This window comes from Neoarius graeffei, chromosome 7 (genome assembly GCF_027579695.1).
Source record: "Neoarius graeffei isolate fNeoGra1 chromosome 7, fNeoGra1.pri, whole genome shotgun sequence".
NCBI lineage: Eukaryota > Metazoa > Chordata > Actinopteri > Siluriformes > Ariidae > Neoarius > Neoarius graeffei.
The window spans coordinates 97,972,993-97,995,222 of NC_083575.1; the positions used below are offsets into that span (position 1 = coordinate 97,972,993).

General features: G+C 51.7%; 1 protein-coding gene across 1 annotated transcript in view; it reads right to left on the reverse strand.

Moving 5' to 3' along the window:
• sh3gl2a (SH3 domain containing GRB2 like 2a, endophilin A1) overlaps positions 1-22,230 on the reverse strand; it is a 59,402-nt gene that overhangs the window by 36,017 nt on the left and 1,155 nt on the right. The gene's annotated exons all lie outside the window — the stretch shown is intronic.

Genomic DNA, 22,230 nt, shown 5'->3' on the forward strand with positions numbered 1-22,230 from the left:
TATCACGCTCTGAGTATAAATTAGATGAGAGAATCCAAGATTGTAATGTCACTTACATGCTACATGATTTACCAAGGCTGAGATCTAGTGGATACATCACTTCTAAACTGTTGCAAACAACCCTAAAGATACCCAAGTGTCAAAAGTTTGGCTGTAAAAAAAAAGCCTTATCCCCGAAGCAGTGAACATACACACGTAAACAGAGAGCAGACACATTCCCAGACTTTGGGAGCCCCTTGCTGCCTATAAACTCCATTACTGGCTACTCACTGTGTCTTTTATTTCCTCTCTCAAAAATTTAAAATTTTCCTCGTATTTTTATGCAACATGGTTTTGTCTTTATTCACTGAGAAAAGTGATCTTTTTAGAGATGGGTAGAATCATGTTTCTATGACAATGAACATTGTTTACTAGTATCTGTATCAGTACTGTGTATGCGTTATCTCGCTGAGTGAGATTTAAACTTCATAAAAGTGAAGTCTGTTGATTTACAGATTTTGTTGCCAGTAAAAATCACAAGGTTACAGAAAATTTCTGATTAGATTATTAGAATTAGAAGCCTTTATCACATACAGTATACTGTACATTACAGCACAGTGAAATTCTTTCTCTGTATTTAACTCATCTGAAGCAGTCAACACACACACACACAAAGAGAGAGAGAGAGAGAGAGAGAGAGAGAGAGAGAGAGAGAGAGAGAAATGATCCAGTATAATGTTGGGGAAGGAGACGGACACACACACACACACACACCCCTCAGGGATTATCCTGTGCAGTGTGTTAGTGCTCCAAATATAGAAACTGTGATGGGGGGAAAAAACGAGTCTCATTTCAATAACCGCCAAGTTCTTTACTCTGTGTGTCTGCGTGCATCATAAATTTGCTCCTAGTGCTGGTGAACACACACACACACACACACACACACACACAGAGCTATGATAATCTATCAGTGTCTTTATCACTCAGTCTCAATTCACTGCAGATAATTTTATGAACTTTGTACTTTTTGAACTCGCAAAAACCACAACCTACATCACCACAATCTCTATAACCCAGTCCGCTCACTATAACCACACTCTATAACCCCACATGCTCAACAAAACCACATGTGCTCTACACCCAGGCGCTTGCTTGATTTACCCTGCACACTCTATAATCAGGCACTCGCTCTATTTCTCCTGCATGCTCTATAACCAGGTGCTTGCTCTGTAACCAGGCGCTCGCTCTATTTACCCTGCACACTGTATAACCAGGCGCTCGCTCTATTTCCCCTGCACACTCTATAACAGTCGCTCGCTCTATTTCCCCTGCACACTCTATAACCAGGCGCTCACTCTATTTCCCCTGCGCACTCTATAACCAGATGCTTGCTCTATTTCCCCTGCATGCTCTATAAGCAGGTGCTCGCTCTATAACCAGGCGTTTGCTCTATTTCCCCTGCACACTCTATAACCAGGCGCTCGCTCTATTTCCCCTGCACACTCTATAACCAGGCGCTCGCTCTATTTCCCCTGCACACTCTATAACCAGGCGCTCGCTCTATTTCCCCTGCACACTCTATAACCAGGCGCTCACTCTATTTCCCCTGCACGCTCTATAACCAGGCGCTCGCTCTATTTCCCCTGCACGCTCTAGAACCAGGCACTCGCTCTATTTCCCCTGCACACTCTATAACCAGGCGCTCGCTCTATTTCCCCTGCACACTCTATAACCAGGCGCTCGCTCTATTTCCCCTGCACACTCTATAACCAGGCGCTCGCTCTATTTCCCCTGCACGCTCTATAACCAGGCGCTCGCTCTATTTCCCCTGCACGCTCTATAACCAGGCGCTCGCTCTATTTCCCCTGCACACTCTATAACCAGGCGCTCGCTCTATTTCCCCTGCACACTCTATAACCAGGCGCTCGCTCTATTTCCCCTGCACACTCTATAACCAGGCGCTCGCTCTATTTCCCCTGCACGCTCTATAACCAGGCGCTCGCTCTATTTCCCCTGCACACTCTATAACCAGGCGCTCGCTCTATTTCCCCTGCACGCTCTAGAACCAGGCACTCGCTCTATTTCCCCTGCACACTCTATAACCAGGCACTCGATCTATTTCCCCTGCACGCTCTATAACCAGGTGCTTGCTCTGTAACCAGGCGCTCACTCTATTTCCCCTGCACACTCTATAACAGTCGCTCGCTCTATTTCCCCTGCACACTCTATAACAGTCGCTCGCTCTATTTCCCCTGCACACTCTATAACCAGGCGCTTGCTCTATTTCCCCTGCATGCTCTATAAGCAGGTGCTCGCTCTATAACCAGGCGTTCACTCTATTTCCCCTGCACACTCTATAACCAGGCACTCTCTCTATAACCAGGCACTTACTCTATTTCCCCTGCACGCTCTATAACCAGGCGCTCATTCTATTTCCCCTGCACACACTATAACCAGGCGCTCGCTCTATTTCCCCTGCACGCTCTATAACCAGGCGCTCGCTCTATTTCCCCTGCACACTCTATAACCAGGCGCTCGCTCTATTTCCCCTGCACACTCTATAACCAGGCGCTCGCTCTATTTCCCCTGCACACTCTATAACCAGGCACTCGCTCTATTTCTCCTGCATGCTCTATAACCAGGTGCTTGCTCTGTAACCAGGCGCTCACTCTATTTACCCTGCACACTGTATAACCAGGTGCTCGCTATATTTCCACTGCACACTCTATAACAGTCGCTCGCTCTATTTCCCCTGTACACTCTATAACCAGGCGCTCGCTCTATTTCCCCTGCACACTCTATAACCAGGCACTCGCTCTATTTCTCCTGCATGCTCTATAACCAGGTGCTTGCTCTGTAACCAGGCGCTCACTCTATTTACCCTGCACACTGTATAACGAGGCGCTCGCTCTATTTCCCCTGCACACTCTATAACAGTCGCTCGCTCTATTTCCCCTGCACACTCTATAACCAGGCGCTTGCTCTATTTCCCCTGCGCACTCTATAACCAGGCGCTTGCTCTATTTCCCCAGCATGCTCTATAAGCAGGTGCTCGCTCCATAACCAGGCGTTCGCTCTATTTCCCCTGCACACTCTATAACCAGGCACTCTCTCTATAACCAGGCACTTACTCTATTTCCCCTGCACGCTCTATAACCAGGCGCTCATTCTATTTCCCCTGCACACACTATAACCAGGCGCTCGCTCTATTTCCCCTGCACGCTCTATAACCAGGCGCTCGCTCTATTTCCCCTGCACACTCTATAACCAGGCGCTCGCTCTATTTCCCCTGCACGCTCTAGAACCAGGCACTCGCTCTATTTCCCCTGCACACTCTATAACCAGGCGCTCGCTCTATTTCCCCTGCACACTCTATAACCAGGCGCTCGCTCTATTTCCCCTGCACACTCTATAACCAGGCGCTCGCTCTATTTCCCCTGCACGCTCTATAACCAGGCGCTCGCTCTATTTCCCCTGCACGCTCTATAACCAGGCGCTCGCTCTATTTCCCCTGCACACTCTATAACCAGGCGCTCGCTCTATTTCCCCTGCACACTCTATAACCAGGCACTCGCTCTATTTCTCCTGCATGCTCTATAACCAGGTGCTTGCTCTGTAACCAGGCGCTCACTCTATTTACCCTGCACACTGTATAACCAGGCGCTCGCTCTATTTCCCCTGCATGCTCTATAACCAGGCGCTCGCTCTATTTCCCCTGCACGCTCTATAACCAGGCGCTCATTCTATTTCCACTGCACACACTATAACCAGGCGCTCGCTCTATTTCCCCTGCACGCTCTATAACCAGGCGCTCGCTCTATTTCCCCTGCACACTCTATAACCAGGCGCTCGCTCTATTTCCCCTGCACACTCTATAACCAGGCACTCGCTCTATTTCTCCTGCATGCTCTATAACCAGGTGCTTGCTCTGTAACCAGGCGCTCACTCTATTTACCCTGCACACTGTATAACCAGGCGCTCGCTCTATTTCCCCTGCACGCTCTATAACCAGGCGCTCGCTCTATTTCCCCTGCACGCTCTATAACCAGGCGCTCGCTCTATTTCCCCTGCACGCTCTAGAACCAGGCGCTCGCTCTATTTCCCCTGCACGCTCTATAACCAGGCGCTCGCTCTATTTCCCCTGCACGCTCTATAACCAGGCGCTCGCTCTATTTCCCCTGCACGCTCTATAACCAGGCGCTCGCTCTATTTCCCCTGCACGCTCTAGAACCAGGCGCTCGCTCTATTTCCCCTGCACGCTCTATAACCAGGCGCTCGCTCTATTACCCCTGCACGCTTTTTAACCAGGCGCTCGCTCTATTTCCCCTGCACGCTCTATAACCAGGCACTCGCTCTATTTCCCCTACACGCTCTATAACCAGGCACTCGCTCTATTTCCCCTGCACGCTCTATAACCAGGCGCTCGCTCTATTTCCCCTGCACGCTCTATAACCAGGCGCTCGCTCTATTTCCACTGCACGCTCTATAACCAGGCGCTCGCTCTATTTCCCCTACACGCTCTATAACCAGGCGCTCGCTCTATTTCCCCTGCACGCTCTATAACCAGGCGCTCGCTCTATTTCCCCTGCACGCTCTATAACCAGGCGCTCGCTCTATTTCCCCTGCACGCTCTATAACCAGGCGCTCGCTCTATTTCCCCTACACGCTCTATAACCAGGCCCTCGCTCTATTTCCCCTGCACGCTCTATAACCAGGCGCTCGCTCTATTTCCACTGCACGCTCTATAACCAGGCGCTCGCTCTATTTCCCCTGCACGCTCTATAACCAGGCGCTCGCTCTATTTCCCCTGCACGCTCTATAACCAGGCGCTCGCTCTATTTCCCCTGCACGCTCTATAACCAGGCGCTCGCTCTATTTCCCCTGCACGCTCTAGAACCAGGCGTTCGCTCTATTTCCCCTGCACGCTCTAGAACCAGACGCTCGCTCTATTTCCCCTGCACGCTCTATAACCAGGCGTTCGCTCTATTTCCCCTGCACGCTCTAGAACCAGACGCTCGCTCTATTTCCCCTGCACGCTCTATAACCAGGCGCTCGCTCTATTTCCCCTGCACTCTCTATAACCAGGCGCTCGCTCTATTTCCCCTACACGCTCTATAACCAGGCGCTCGCTCTATTTCCCCTGCACGCTCTATAACCAGGCGCTCGCTCTATTTCCACTGCACGCTCTATAACCAGGCGCTCGCTCTATTTCCCCTGCACGCTCTATAACCAGGCGCTCGCTCTATTTCCCCTGCACGCTCTAGAACCAGGCGCTCGCTCTATTTCCCCTGCACGCTCTAGAACCAGGCGCTCGCTCTATTTCCCCTGCACGCTCTAGAACCAGGCGCTCGCTCTATTTCCCCTGCACGCTCTAGAAACAGGCCCTCGCTCTATTTCCCCTGCACGCTCTAGAACCAGGCGCTCGCTCTATTTCCCCTGCACGCTCTATAACCAGGCGCTCGCTCTATTACCCCTGCTCGCTCTATAACCAGGCGCTCGCTCTATTTCCCCTGCACGCACTATAACCAGGCGCTCGCTCTATTTCCACTGCACGCTCTATAACCAGGCGCTCGCTCTATTTCCCCTGCACGCTCTATAACCAGGCGCTCGCTCTATTACCCCTGCACGCTCTATAACCAGGCACTCGCTCTATTTCCCCTGCACGCACTATAACCAGGTGCTCGCTCTATTTCCCCTGCACGCTCTATAACCAGGCGCTCGCTCTATTACCCCTGCACGCTCTATAACCAGGCGCTCGCTCTATTTCCCCTGCACGCTCTATAACCAGGCGCTCGCTCTATTACCCCTGCACGCTCTATAACCAGGCGCTCGCTCTATTTCCCCTGCACGCTCTATAACCAGGCGCTCGCTCTATTTCCCCTGCACGCTCTAGAACCAGGCGCTCGCTCTATTTCCCCTGCACGCTCTATAACCAGGCGCTCGCTCTATTTCCCCTGCACGCTCTATAACCAGGTGCTCGCTCTATTTCCCCTGCACGCTCTATAACCAGGCGCTCGCTCTATTTCCCCTGCACGCTCTAGAACCAGGCGCTCGCTCTATTTCCCCTGCACTCTCTATAACCAGGCGCTCGCTCTATTTCCACTACACGCTCTATAACCAGGCGCTCGCTCTATTTCCACTACACGCTCTATAACCAGGCGCTCGCTCTATTTCCACTGCACGCTCTATAACCTGGTGCTCGCTCTATTTCCCCTGCACACTCTATAATTAGGCACTCGCTCTATTTCCCCTGCACACTCTATAACCAGGCGCTCGCTCTATTTCCCCTGCACGCTCTATAACAGTCGCTCACTCTATTTCCCCTGTACACTCTATAACCAGGCGCTCGCTCTATTTCCCCTGCACACTCTATAACCAGGCACTCGCTCTATTTCTCCTGCATGCTCTATAACCAGGTGCTTGCTCTGTAACCAGGCGCTCACTCTATTTACCCTGCACACTGTATAACCAGGCGCTCGCTCTATTTCCCCTGCATGCTCTATAACCAGGCGCTCGCTCTATTTCCCCTGCACGCTCTATAACCAGGCGCTCATTCTATTTCCCCTGCACACACTATAACCAGGCGCTCGCTCTATTTCCCCTGCACGCTCTATAACCAGGCGCTCGCTCTATTTCCCCTGCACACTCTATAACCAGGCGCTCGCTCTATTTCCCCTGCACACTCTATAACCAGGCACTCGCTCTATTTCTCCTGCATGCTCTATAACCAGGTGCTTGCTCTGTAACCAGGCGCTCACTCTATTTACCCTGCACACTGTATAACCAGGCGCTCGCTCTATTTCCCCTGCACGCTCTATAACCAGGCGCTCGCTCTATTTCCCCTGCACGCTCTATAACCAGGCGCTCGCTCTATTTCCCCTGCACGCTCTAGAACCAGGCGCTCGCTCTATTTCCCCTGCACGCTCTATAACCAGGCGCTCGCTCTATTTCCCCTGCACGCTCTATAACCAGGCGCTCGCTCTATTTCCCCTGCACGCTCTATAACCAGGCGCTCGCTCTATTTCCCCTGCACGCTCTATAACCAGGCGCTCGCTCTATTTCCCCTGCACGCTCTATAACCAGGCGCTCGCTCTATTACCCCTGCACGCTTTTTAACCAGGCGCTCGCTCTATTTCCCCTGCACGCTCTATAACCAGGCGCTCGCTCTATTTCCCCTACACGCTCTATAACCAGGCACTCGCTCTATTTCCCCTGCACGCTCTAGAACCAGGCGCTCGCTCTATTTCCCCTGCACGCTCTATAACCAGGCGCTCGCTCTATTTCCCCTGCACGCTCTATAACCAGGCGCTCGCTCTATTTCCCCTACACGCTCTATAACCAGGCGCTCGCTCTATTTCCCCTGCACGCTCTATAACCAGGCGCTCGCTCTATTTCCCCTGCACGCTCTATAACCAGGCGCTCGCTCTATTTCCCCTGCACGCTCTATAACCAGGCGCTCGCTCTATTTCCCCTGCACGCTCTATAACCAGGCGCTCGCTCTATTTCCCCTGCACGCTCTATAACCAGGCCCTCGCTCTATTTCCCCTGCACGCTCTATAACCAGGCGCTCGCTCTATTTCCACTGCACGCTCTATAACCAGGCGCTCGCTCTATTTCCCCTGCACGCTCTATAACCAGGCGCTCGCTCTATTTCCCCTGCACGCTCTATAACCAGGCGCTCGCTCTATTTCCCCTGCACGCTCTATAACCAGGCGCTCGCTCTATTTCCCCTGCACGCTCTAGAACCAGGCGTTCGTTCTATTTCCCCTGCACGCTCTAGAACCAGACGCTCGCTCTATTTCCCCTGCACGCTCTATAACCAGGCGTTCGCTCTATTTCCCCTGCACGCTCTAGAACCAGACGCTCGCTCTATTTCCCCTGCACGCTCTATAACCAGGCGCTCGCTCTATTTCCCCTGCACTCTCTATAACCAGGCGCTCGCTCTATTTCCCCTACACGCTCTATAACCAGGCGCTCGCTCTATTTCCCCTGCACGCTCTATAACCAGGCGCTCGCTCTATTTCCACTGCACGCTCTATAACCAGGCGCTCGCTCTATTTCCCCTGCACGCTCTATAACCAGGCGCTCGCTCTATTTCCCCTGCACGCTCTAGAACCAGGCGCTCGCTCTATTTCCCCTGCATGCTCTAGAACCAGGCGCTCGCTCTATTTCCCCTGCACGCTCTAGAACCAGGCGCTCGCTCTATTTCCCCTGCACGCTCTAGAACCAGGCCCTCGCTCTATTTCCCCTGCACGCTCTAGAACCAGGCGCTCGCTCTATTTCCCCTGCACGCTCTATAACCAGGCGCTCGCTCTATTACCCCTGCTCGCTCTATAACCAGGCGCTCGCTCTATTTCCCCTGCACGCACTATAACCAGGCGCTCGCTCTATTTCCACTGCACGCTCTATAACCAGGCGCTCGCTCTATTTCCCCTGCACGCTCTATAACCAGGCGCTCGCTCTATTACCCCTGCACGCTCTATAACCAGGCGCTCGCTCTATTTCCCCTGCACGCACTATAACCAGGTGCTCGCTCTATTTCCCCTGCACGCTCTATAACCAGGCGCTCGCTCTATTACCCCTGCACGCTCTATAACCAGGCGCTCGCTCTATTTCCCCTGCACGCTCTATAACCAGGCGCTCGCTCTATTACCCCTGCACGCTCTATAACCAGGCGCTCGCTCTATTTCCCCTGCACGCTCTATAACCAGGCGCTCGCTCTATTTCCCCTGCACGCTCTAGAACCAGGCGCTCGCTCTATTTCCCCTGCACGCTCTATAACCAGGCGCTCGCTCTATTTCCCCTGCACGCTCTATAACCAGGCGCTCGCTCTATTTCCCCTGCACGCTCTATAACCAGGCGCTCGCTCTATTTCCCCTGCACGCTCTAGAACCAGGCGCTCGCTCTATTTCCCCTGCACTCTCTATAACCAGGCGCTCGCTCTATTTCCACTACACGCTCTATAACCAGGCGCTCGCTCTATTTCCACTACACGCTCTATAACCAGGCGCTCGCTCTATTTCCACTGCACGCTCTATAACCTGGTGCTCGCTCTATTTCCCCTGCACACTCTATAATTAGGCACTCGCTCTATTTCCCCTGCACACTCTATAACCAGGCGCTCGCTCTATTTCCCCTGCACGCTCTATAACCAGGCGCTCGCTCTATTTCCCCTGCACGCTCTAGAACCAGGCGCTCGCTCTATTTCCCCTGCACGCTCTAGAACCAGGCGCTCGCTCTATTTCCCCTGCACACACTATAACCAGGCGCTCGCTCTATTTCCCCTGCACGCTCTATAACCAGGCGCTCGCTCTATTTCCCCTGCACACTCTATAACCAGGCGCTCGCTCTATTTCCCCTGCACACTCTATAACCAGGCGCTCGCTCTATTTCCCCTGCACACTCTATAACCAGGCACTCGCTCTATTTCTCCTGCATGCTCTATAACCAGGTGCTTGCTCTGTAACCAGGCGCTCACTCTATTTACCCTGCACACTGTATAACCAGGTGCTCGCTCTATTTCCACTGCACACTCTATAACAGTCGCTCACTCTATTTCCCCTGTACACTCTATAACCAGGCGCTCGCTCTATTTCCCCTGCACACTCTATAACCAGGCACTCGCTCTATTTCTCCTGCATGCTCTATAACCAGGTGCTTGCTCTGTAACCAGGCGCTCACTCTATTTACCCTGCACACTGTATAACCAGGCGCTCGCTCTATTTCCCCTGCATGCTCTATAACCAGGCGCTCGCTCTATTTCCCCTGCACGCTCTATAACCAGGCGCTCATTCTATTTCCCCTGCACACACTATAACCAGGCGCTCGCTCTATTTCCCCTGCACGCTCTATAACCAGGCGCTCGCTCTATTTCCCCTGCACACTCTATAACCAGGCGCTCGCTCTATTTCCCCTGCACACTCTATAACCAGGCACTCGCTCTATTTCTCCTGCATGCTCTATAACCAGGTGCTTGCTCTGTAACCAGGCGCTCACTCTATTTACCCTGCACACTGTATAACCAGGCGCTCGCTCTATTTCCCCTGCACGCTCTATAACCAGGCGCTCGCTCTATTTCCCCTGCACGCTCTATTACCAGGCGCTCGCTCTATTTCCCCTGCACGCTCTAGAACCAGGCGCTCGCTCTATTTCCCCTGCACGCTCTATAACCAGGCGCTCGCTCTATTTCCCCTGCACGCTCTATAACCAGGCGCTCGCTCTATTTCCCCTGCACGCTCTATAACCAGGCGCTCGCTCTATTTCCCCTGCACGCTCTAGAACCAGGCGCTCGCTCTATTTCCCCTGCACGCTCTATAACCAGGCGCTCGCTCTATTACCCCTGCACGCTTTTTAACCAGGCGCTCGCTCTATTTCCCCTGCACGCTCTATAACCAGGCGCTCGCTCTATTTCCCCTACACGCTCTATAACCAGGCACTCGCTCTATTTCCCCTGCACGCTCTATAACCAGGCGCTCGCTCTATTTCCCCTGCACGCTCTATAACCAGGCGCTCGCTCTATTTCCACTGCACGCTCTATAACCAGGCGCTCGCTCTATTTCCCCTACACGCTCTATAACCAGGCGCTCGCTCTATTTCCCCTGCACGCTCTATAACCAGGCGCTCGCTCTATTTCCCCTGCACGCTCTATAACCAGGCGCTCGCTCTATTTCCCCTGCACGCTCTATAACCAGGCGCTCGCTCTATTTCCCCTACACGCTCTATAACCAGGCCCTCGCTCTATTTCCCCTGCACGCTCTATAACCAGGCGCTCGCTCTATTTCCACTGCACGCTCTATAACCAGGCGCTCGCTCTATTTCCCCTGCACGCTCTATAACCAGGCGCTCGCTCTATTTCCCCTGCACGCTCTATAACCAGGCGCTCGCTCTATTTCCCCTGCACGCTCTATAACCAGGCGCTCGCTCTATTACCCCTGCACGCTCTATAACCAGGCGCTCGCTCTATTTCCCCTGCACGCTCTAGAACCAGGCGCTCGCTCTATTTCCCCTGCACGCTCTATAACCAGGCGCTCGCTCTATTTCCACTGCACGCTCTATAACCAGGCGCTCGCTCTATTTCCCCTGCACGCTCTATAACCAGGCGCTCGCTCTATTACCCCTGCACGCTCTATAACCAGGCGCTCGCTCTATTTCCCCTGCACGCACTATAACCAGGCGCTCGCTCTATTTCCCCTGCACGCTCTATAACCAGGCGCTCGCTCTATTTCCCCTGCACGCTCTAGAACCAGGCGCTCGCTCTATTTCCCCTGCACGCTCTATAACCAGGCGTTCGCTCTATTTCCCCTGCACGCTCTAGAACCAGACGCTCGCTCTATTTCCCCTGCACGCTCTATAACCAGGCGCTCGCTCTATTTCCCCTGCACTCTCTATAACCAGGCGCTCGCTCTATTTCCCCTACACGCTCTATAACCAGGCGCTCGCTCTATTTCCCCTGCACGCTCTATAACCAGGCGCTCGCTCTATTTCCACTGCACGCTCTATAACCAGGCGCTCGCTCTATTTCCCCTGCACGCTCTATAACCAGGCGCTCGCTCTATTTCCCCTGCACGCTCTAGAACCAGGCGCTCGCTCTATTTCCCCTGCACGCTCTAGAACCAGGCGCTCGCTCTATTTCCCCTGCACGCTCTAGAACCAGGCGCTCGCTCTATTTCCCCTGCACGCTCTAGAACCAGGCGCTCGCTCTATTTCCCCTGCACGCTCTAGAACCAGGCGCTCGCTCTATTTCCCCTGCACGCTCTATAACCAGGCGCTCGCTCTATTACCCCTGCTCGCTCTATAACCAGGCGCTCGCTCTATTTCCCCTGCACGCACTATAACCAGGCGCTCGCTCTATTTCCACTGCACGCTCTATAACCAGGCGCTCGCTCTATTTCCCCTGCACGCTCTATAACCAGGCGCTCGCTCTATTACCCCTGCACGCTCTATAACCAGGCACTCGCTCTATTTCCCCTGCACGCACTATAACCAGGCGCTCGCTCTATTTCCCCTGCACGCTCTATAACCAGGCGCTCGCTCTATTACCCCTGCACGCTCTATAACCAGGCGCTCGCTCTATTTCCCCTGCACGCTCTATAACCAGGCGCTCGCTCTATTTCCCCTGCACGCTCTATAACCAGGCGCTCGCTCTATTTCCCCTGCACGCTCTATAAACAGGCGCTCGCTCTATTTCCCCTGCACGCTCTATAACCAGGTGCTCGCTCTATTTCCCCTGCACGCTCTATAACCAGGCACTCGCTCTATTTCCCCTGCACGCTCTAGAACCAGGCGCTCGCTCTATTTCCCCTGCACTCTCTATAACCAGGCGCTCGCTCTATTTCCACTACACGCTCTATAACCAGGCGCTCGCTCTATTTCCACTGCACGCTCTATAACCTGGTGCTCGCTCTATTTCCCCTGCACACTCTATAATTAGGCACTCGCTCTATTTCCCCTGCACACTCTATAACCAGGCGCTCGCTCTATTTCCCCTGCACGCTCTATAACCAGGCGCTCGCTCTATTTCCCCTGCACTCTCTATAACCAGGCGCTCGCTCTATTTCCCCTGCACGCTCTAGAACCAGGCGCTCGCTCTATTTCCCCTGCACGCTCTATAACCAGGCGCTCGCTCTATTTCCCCTGCACGCTCTATAACCAAGCGCTCGCTCTATTTCCCCTACACGCTCTATAACCAGGCACTCGCTCTATTTCCCCTGCACGCTCTATAACCAGGCGCTCGCTCTATTTCCACTGCACGCTCTATAACCAGGCGCTCGCTCTATTTCCCCTGCACGCTCTATAACCAGGCGCTCGCTCTATTTCCCCTGCACGCTCTAGAACCAGGCGCTCGCTCTATTTCCCCTGCACGCTCTAGAACCAGGCGCTCGCTCTATTTCCCCTGCACGCTCTATAACCAGGCGCTCGCTCTATTTCCCCTGCACGCTCTATAACCAGGCGCTCGCTCTATTTCCACTGCACGCTCTATAACCAGGCGCTCGCTCTATTTCCCCTGCACGCTCTATAACCAGGCGCTCGCTCTATTACCCCTGCACGCTCTATAACCAGGCACTCGCTCTATTTCCCCTGCACGCACTATAACCAGGCGCTCGCTCTATTTCCCCTGCACGCTCTATAACCAGGCGCTCGCTCTATTTCCCCTGCACGCTCTAGAACCAGGCGCTCGCTCTATTTCCCCTGCACACTCTATAACCAGGCACTCGCTCTATTTCCCCTGCACACTCTATAACCAGGCACTCGCTCTATTTCCCCTGCACGCTCTATAACCAGGCGCTCGCTCTATTTCCCCTGCACTCTCTATAACCAGGCGCTCGCTCTATTTCCACTACACGCTCTATAACCAGGCGCTCGCTCTATTTCCACTGCACGCTCTATAACCTGGTGCTCGCTCTATTTCCCCTGCACACTCTATAATTAGGCACTCGCTCTATTTCCCCTGCACGCTCTATAACCAGGCGCTCGCTCTATTTCCCCTGCTCGCTCTATAACCAGGCGCTCGCTCTATTTCCCCTGCACGCTCTATAACCAGGCGCTCGCTCTATTTCCCCTGCACGCTCTAGAACCAGGCGCTCGCTCTATTTCCCCTGCACGCTCTAGAACCAGGCGCTCGCTCTATTTCCCCTGCACGCTCTATAACCAGGCGCTCGCTCTATTTCCCCTGCACGCTCTAGAACCAGGCGCTCGCTCTATTTCCCCTACACGCTCTATAACCAGGCGCTCGCTCTATTTCCCCTGCACGCTCTATAACCAGGCGCTCGCTCTATTTCCACTGCACGCTCTATAACCAGGCGCTCGCTCTATTTCCCCTGCACGCTCTATAACCAGGCGCTCGCTCTATTTCCCCTGCACGCTCTAGAACCAGGCGCTCGCTCTATTTCCCCTGCACGCTCTAGAACCAGGCGCTCGCTCTATTTCCCCTGCACGCTCTATAACCAGGCGCTCGCTCTATTTCCCCTGCACGCACTATAACCAGGCGCTCGCTCTATTTCCACTGCACGCTCTATAACCAGGCGCTCGCTCTATTTCCCCTGCACGCTCTATAACCAGGCGCTCGCTCTATTACCCCTGCACGCTCTATAACCAGGCGCTCGCTCTATTTCCCCTGCACGCACTATAACCAGGCGCTCGCTCTATTTCCCCTGCACGCTCTATAACCAGGCGCTCGCTCTATTACCCCTGCACGCTCTATAACCAGGCGCTCGCTCTATTTCCCCTGCACGCTCTATAACCAGGCGCTCGCTCTATTTCCCCTGCACGCTCTAGAACCAGGCGCTCGCTCTATTTCCCCTGCACGCACTATAACCAGGCGCTCGCTCTATTTCCCCTGCACGCTCTATAACCAGGCGCTCGCTCTATTTCCACTGCACGCTCTATAACCAGGCGCTCGCTCTATTTCCCCTGCACGCTCTATAACCAGGCGCTCGCTCTATTTCCCCTGCACGCACTATAACCAGGCGCTCGCTCTATTTCCCCTGCACGCTCTATAACCAGGCGCTCGCTCTATTTCCACTGCACGCTCTATAACCAGGCGCTCGCTCTATTTCCCCTGCACGCTCTATAACCAGGCGCTCGCTCTATTTCCCCTGCACGCTCTATAACCAGGCGCTCGCTCTATTTCCCCTGCACGCACTATAACCAGGCGCTCGCTCTATTTCCCCTGCACGCTCTATAACCAGGCGCTCGCTCTATTTCCACTGCACGCTCTATAACCAGGCGCTCGCTCTATTTCCCCTGCACGCTCTATAACCAGGCGCTCGCTCTATTTCCCCTGCACGCACTATAACCAGGCGCTCGCTCTATTTCCCCTGCATGCTCTATAACCAGGCGCTCGCTCTATTTCCACTGCACGCTCTATAACCAGGCGCTCGCTCTATTTCCCCTGCACGCTCTATAACCAGGCGCTCGCTCTATTACCCCTGCACGCTCTATAACCAGGCGCTCGCTCTATTTCCCCTGCACGCACTATAACCAGGCGCTCGCTCTATTTCCCCTGCACGCTCTATAACCAGGCGCTCGCTCTATTTCCCCTGCACGCTCTAGAACCAGGCGCTCGCTCTATTTCCCCTGCACGCTCTATAACCAGGCGCTCGCTCTATTTCCCCTGCACGCTCTAGAACCAGGCGCTCGCTCTATTTCCCCTGCACGCTCTATAACCAGGCGCTCGCTCTATTTCCCCTGCACGCTCTATAACCAGGTGCTCGCTCTATTTCCCCTGCACGCTCTAGAACCAGGCGCTCGCTCTATTTCCCCTGCACGCTCTATAACCAGGCGCTCGCTCTATTTCCCCTGCACGCTCTATAACCAGGCGCTCGCTCTATTTCCCCTACACGCTCTATAACCAGGCGCTCGCTCTATTTCCCCTGCACGCTCTATAACCAGGCGCTCGCTCTATTTCCCCTGCACGCTCTAGAACCAGGCGCTCGCTCTATTTCCCCTGCACGCTCTATAACCAGGCGCTCGCTCTATTTCCACTGCACGCTCTATAACCAGGCGCTCGCTCTATTTCCCCTACACGCTCTATAACCAGGCGCTCGCTCTATTTCCCCTGCACGCTCTATAACCAGGCGCTCGCTCTATTACCCCTGCACGCTCTATAACCAGGCGCTCGCTCTATTTCCCCTGCACGCACTATAACCAGGCGCTCGCTCTATTTCCCCTGCACGCTCTATAACCAGGCGCTCGCTCTATTTCCCCTGCACGCTCTAGAACCAGGCGCTCGCTCTATTTCCCCTGCACGCTCTATAACCAGGCGCTCGCTCTATTTCCCCTGCACGCTCTATAACCAGGCGCTCGCTCTATTTCCCCTGCACGCTCTATAACCAGGCGCTCGCTCTATTTCCCCTGCACGCTCTATAACCAGGTGCTCGCTCTATTTCCCCTGCACGCTCTAGAACCAGGCGCTCGCTCTATTTCCCCTGCACGCTCTATAACCAGGCGCTCGCTCTATTTCCCCTGCACGCTCTATAACCAGGCGCTCGCTCTATTTCCCCTACACACTCTATAACCAGGCGCTCGCTCTATTTCCCCTGCACGCTCTATAACCAGGCGCTCGCTCTATTTCCACTGCACGCTCTATAACCAGGCGCTCGCTCTATTTCCCCTGCACGCTCTATAACCAGGCGCTCGCTCTATTTCCACTGCACGCTCTATAACCAGGCGCTCGCTCTATTTCCCCTACACGCTCTATAACCAGGCGCTCGCTCTATTTCCCCTGCACGCTCTATAACCAGGCGCTCGCTCTATTTCCACTGCACGCTCTATAACCAGGCGCTCGCTCTATTTCCCCTACCCGCTCTATAACCAGGCGCTCGCTCTATTTCCCCTGCACGCTCTATAACCAGGCGCTCGCTCCATTTCTCCTGCACGCTCTATAACCAGGCGCTCGCTCTATTTCCCCTGCACGCTCTAGAACCAGGCGCTCGCTCTATTTCCCCTGCACGCTCTATAACCAGGCGCTCGCTCTATTTCCACTGCACGCTCTATAACCAGGCGCTCGCTCTATTTCCCCTGCACGCTCTATAACCAGGCGCTCGCTCTATTTCCCCTGCATGCTCTAGAACCAGGCGCTCGCTCTGTTTCCCCTGCACGCTCTATAACCAGGCGCTCACTCTATTTCCCCTGCACACTCTATAACCAGGCACTCGCTCTATTTCCCCTGCACACTCTATAACCAGGCGCTCGCTCTATTTCCCCTGCACACTCTATAACCAGGCACTCGCTCTATTTCCCCTGCACGCTCTATAACCAGGCGCTCGCTCTATTTCCCCTGCACACTCTATAACCAGGCACTCGCTCTATTTCCCCTGCACACTCTATAACCAGGCGCTCGCTCTATTTCCCCTGCACGCTCTATAACCAGGCGCTCGCTCTATTTCCCCTGCACGCTCTAGAACCAGGCGCTCGCTCTGTTTCCCCTGCACACACTATAACCAGGCGCTCACTCTATTTCCCCTGCACACTCTATAACCAGGCACTCGCTCTATTTCCCCTGCACACTCTATAACCAGGCGCTCGCTCTATTTCCCCTGCACACTCTATAACCAGGCACTCGCTCTATTTCCCCTGCACGCTCTATAACCAGGCGCTCACTCTATTTCCCCTGCACGCTCTAGAACCAGGCGCTCGCTCTGTTTCCCCTGCACACACTATAACCAGGCGCTCACTCTATTTCCCCTGCACACTCTATAACCAGGCACTCGCTCTATTTCCCCTGCACGCTCTATAACCAGGCATTCACTATAACCCCACGCTTGCTCCATCACCACATGTTCTTGCTAAACCCCCACCCTGTGTGTAAATGCGTTTGTGCATTGTTGTAATGTTATGTGACGATAAACCCTGAAAGAGGAGAGTGTGTGATGACTCAGAGCTGCAGAACAGAGTTTAAGAACAGATGGGTCTTCAAATGCAGCAGGCATAGTGACACACACACACACAGCATGGTAGATCACTATGTGTGTGTGTGTGTGTGTGTGTGTGTTCTGCATCACTGACCCCACTGCAGTGTGAACTAAATCTCTCCCTGTCTCCGCCTGGTAAATGAATAAATAAAGATCAGTGTGTGTTTGAGGAGTCGACTGTGTGAAGGAGAGATTTAGCTCTGTAGCTTCCTATGGTGTGTGTGTCAGTGAGCGAGAGAACAGTCACTGACCTTCACATTGTGTCTCTTTCTGACAAACTGCAGCGCTGCAGGGAGCAGTGTGTGTGTGTGTGTGTGTGTGTGTGTGTGTGTGTGTGTGTGAGAGAGACTGCAGCAGCCCTCAGAGAACAGGAAGCTGTGATGCTCGGCTGTAATACACTACACTGTACATGTGCGCGCACATTCTGTAACCGTCGTTATTCATTTTTTTATAATTATGATAAAATTGTTCTCATAGTTTGTATCTTTAGTATTTGCTGAAATGTAAATACAATTACAATGACTATCTTACTGACAAAATAATACACAAAAATGAATAATACAGTAATGCTAAGAATAAAAAAAACTAACACTGCAGTACTGATGAAAATTAAAAAAAAATTAAAATCATAAACATAAAAAAAACCCTACAATCCTAAATCAGACAAAGTTGGGACGTTATGAAACTGAAATTAATACTAAACACAATGACTCCAGTTTTTGACCTGTATTACACTCAAAACAATACAACAGCACATTATTTGATAAAGTTGTGACAGTAAATCATTTCCCACTTTATAATGTTTATAATGTTCCCGTTCCTTCTCCTGAAACTTAAAGCTGTTTATGGACTGAAGACTCCAAGTGATGAAGTGTTTCAGGTGTTATTTTTGTCCCGTTCTTCCTGTAAACAGGTCTGAAGGTGTGGAACAGTTCAGGGTCGTCACTGTCATTTTTCATCTCTAAATTCTCCACACATTCTCTATTGGGGACAGAGGGGACACGCCCTCTTCTTCCACAGCCACGCCTTTGTAATGTGAGCAGAATGTGGTTTTGCATTGTCTTGTTGAAATCTCCCTGGAAAAGACGTCGTCTTGAAGGCAGCAGATGTTCCTTCAAAATCTCAGTGGACTTTTCTGCATTAATGCTCCATCACAGAAGTGTAAGTTACCTTTACCAAGGGCACTGACCCAACACCATACCATGGCACACCCTGGCTTTTGGACTTGTTCCTGCTAACAGTCTGGATGGTGATGATCTTTTCCTCTTTGGTCCAGAGCACACTGTAACCATTTCTTCCAAAAAAGACCTGGAGTACTGATCCATCTGACCACAATACCCGTTCCCACTGTGTGATGGTCCGTCCCAGACGCCTCCGAGCCCAGAGAAGTCGATGGCGTTTCTGGACACAGTTAACATAAAGCTTCCTTTTTGCACAGTAAAGTTGTAACTGGTGTTTGTGGCTGTAACTCTGTATTGTAGCTTGATAAAGGTTTTCCAGAGTAATCCCGAGCCCATGTGGTTCTATCAGCTGGAGATGAATGAGGGTTCTTGATGCCGTCTGAGGGATCGGAGATCACGGGGGCTCAGATTAGGCTTGAGCCCTTTACACACTGAAATTCCTCCAGATTCCTTGAATGGTTTAATGATATTCTGCTCTGTAGAGTTTGAAATATCCAAATCCCTTCCAATCTTTTTTTGAGGAACATTGGTTTTAAACATTTCACTAATTTTTTCATGCATTTGTTGACAAACTAGAGATCCTCGGCCCGTCTTTACTCCTCAAACACTCGGTCTTTCCTGGATACTGATTTTGTCCCAAATCATGATTACAGTCACCTGTTCCACATCACATCATTATTTAACTGTTTTACCTCATTATTCGCCCTAAATTTCCCCGTCCCAACTTTTTTTTTGGAATGTGTTGCAGGACTGAAACGCAGGAATGGATGGATATTAACAAATGAAATGAAGCTGACCAACAAAACATGAAATATCTCGGGCTCATTCTGTCTGCAATGAAATACAAGTCAAAGTACATTTACAAATGACTGATTTGTTTTTTTATTTGTATTTTCCTCACTCTTCTAACGTTTTCTTATTTGGGGTTGTACATAATAATAATAATAATAATAATAATAATAAATTTTATTATTATTATTATTATGTTATTGTAGTGTGACAGGAGGACGGGCACTCGCTCCACATCAGAGCTTAAAAATAACACCAGCATGTAAAACCGGTTGAACGTCTCTATTTGCTAACACACACTCATTTTGCGTGATGAACCCGTGTGTTTACACTCCGGGTCTCTGCTGCAGGACATTACTTTAATTTGAACTAAACTTAGTATTTTTCTTAGAATAAAACTAAAACTTCCGCAGGCAAGTGTTTGCTATTAGCAAGGTTTTTCTCTCAGATTATACAGCATGTTTATCGTTAATAAACTATCAAAGCAAAGACAACTGGTGTTGATGAACTTCGACGAGAATGTGTTCGCTGTACATAAATACGAGCACGCTAATACAAGAAGATATTCAATTCACTTGTATTTGTACAGTGATATTTAACAATTTGTCACAATGTAGTTTTACAGAAATCTGGATATAAAAGTTTAATTCTATAAATTTAAATAGACAATTTTCACTGAGAAACAAAACATGTCGCTAATTTAACAATTTCATGTTATCATTTTGTAAATGTGATGCTGAAAGGAAAAACACCAACACATTTTCTCGTACAAGTTTAAATATTCCAACTTTCCAAAGCATAGTGTTAGCATTTATGGCTGCGATACCAGTCAGGAACAACAACAACAACAACAACACACACGGCTTGCTAACATGCTAACTCAGAGAAATAAAGTGAACACCAGCACATGCTACAGTGTTTTATGACTCGAACAGATTCAGCTGCCATTTTGGAAAGGAAACAGTATCCGAGAGCTGCAGTGCATTGTGGGTAAGAAGTGCTCCAATCATGTTGAGGTAATGGATCAAGAGTTAAAGACAGATGTGTTGGTTCAACCAAGGGGAAGCAGAATTAAAACAGGATTGGAACACAGCCATGGTGGTTAGAGTGAGGACCAAACAGATTACAGGAAGTGATTCATCAGTGGGACGTCGTGACGTGAAGCTTCACTGATAAATAAGGTTCATAACAACGCAAGCTCAAGTGGTTAGAAAATGAGTCTTGCCCACACACACGCACACGCACACACGCGCGCACGCACGCACACACACACGCACACACACACGCGCACACACACGCACACGCACACACGCGCGCACGCACGCACACACACGCGCGCGCACACACACACACGCACACACGCATGCACCTAAACCTCACCATGGGGTAAATTTGAATGTAACCAAATCATCAAAGAACTTCTGAGGTCAAAGTTATGTCTTCAGAAACAATAAAACCTTCATGAATATTTACGAACTGTTAGTTTGTGACGTGAGTTCTGGACTCTGATTGGTCTGAAGGTGCAGGTTTATATTAACGCCCTCGTTCTACATTAGATATTCTGGCTACAGATTATATTCTAATGTAATATGCAGATGTTATGAATATGCAGATTTGCACAAGACACTCTTTAGGGATTAATCCCCGCCTTCTGCACAAGCACTAATCACTCCACTGCTTCAGCTGTACAGTCCGGCCGCTCTCACATTCAATAACAGAGATATAAACATCACACTACAGTACTAAACCCAGACACCACTCATCCTGTCTCACTACTTGTTCTGCAGTGAGAAAAACTGTCTCCCCACTCGTCCTGTAGCAATACAGACCGTCTCACCACTCGTCCTGTCTCGCCACTTGTCCTGCGAGACATTGTCTGACCACTCGTCCTGTCTCACCACTCATCCTGCAGTGAGACAGACTGTCTCACCACTTGTCCTGCAGTGAGACAGACTGTCTCACCACTCATTCTGTCTAACCACTCATTCTGTCTCACCACTCGTCCTGCAGCAATACAGAATTTCTCACCACTAGTTCTGTCTCACCACTCGTCTTGCAGCGAGACAGGCTGTCTCACCACTCATCCTGCAGCAAGACAGACTGTCTCTTCACTCATCCTGCAGCTAGACAGACTGTCTCACCACTCGTCCTGCAGCGAGACAGATTGTCTCACCACTCGTCCTGCAGCGAGGCAGACCGTCTCACCACTCATCCTGCAGCGAGACAGACCGTCTCACCACTCGTCCTGCAGCGAGACAGACCGTCTCACCACTCGGCCTGCAGCGAGACAGACCGTCTCACCACTTGTCCTGCATTGAGACAGACTGTCTCACCACTCATCCTGTCTCACCACGTGTTCTGTCTCACCACTCATCCTGCAGCGAGACAGACCATCTCACCACTCATCCTGCAGCAAGACACTGTCTCCCCACTCATCCTGCAGTGAGACAAACTGTCTCCCCACTCATCCTGTAGCAAGAAAGACCATCTCTCCACTCGTCCTGCAGCGAGGCAAACCGTCTCACTACTCGTCCTGCAGCAATACAGACCGTCTCACCACACGGCCTGCAGCGAGACAGACCGTCTCACCACTCGGCCTGCAGCGAGACAGACCGTCTCACCACTCGGCCTGCAGCGAGACAGACCGTCTCACCACTCGGCCTGCAGCGAGACAGACCGTCTCACCACTCGGCCTGCAGCGAGACAGACCGTCTCACCACTCGGCCTGCAGCGAGACAGACCGTCTCACCACTAGGCCTGCAGCGAGACAGACCGTCTCACCACTCGGCCTGCAGCGAGACAGACCGTCTCACCACTCATTCTGTCTCACCACTAGTCCTGCAGCGAGACAGACTGTCTCACCACTTGTC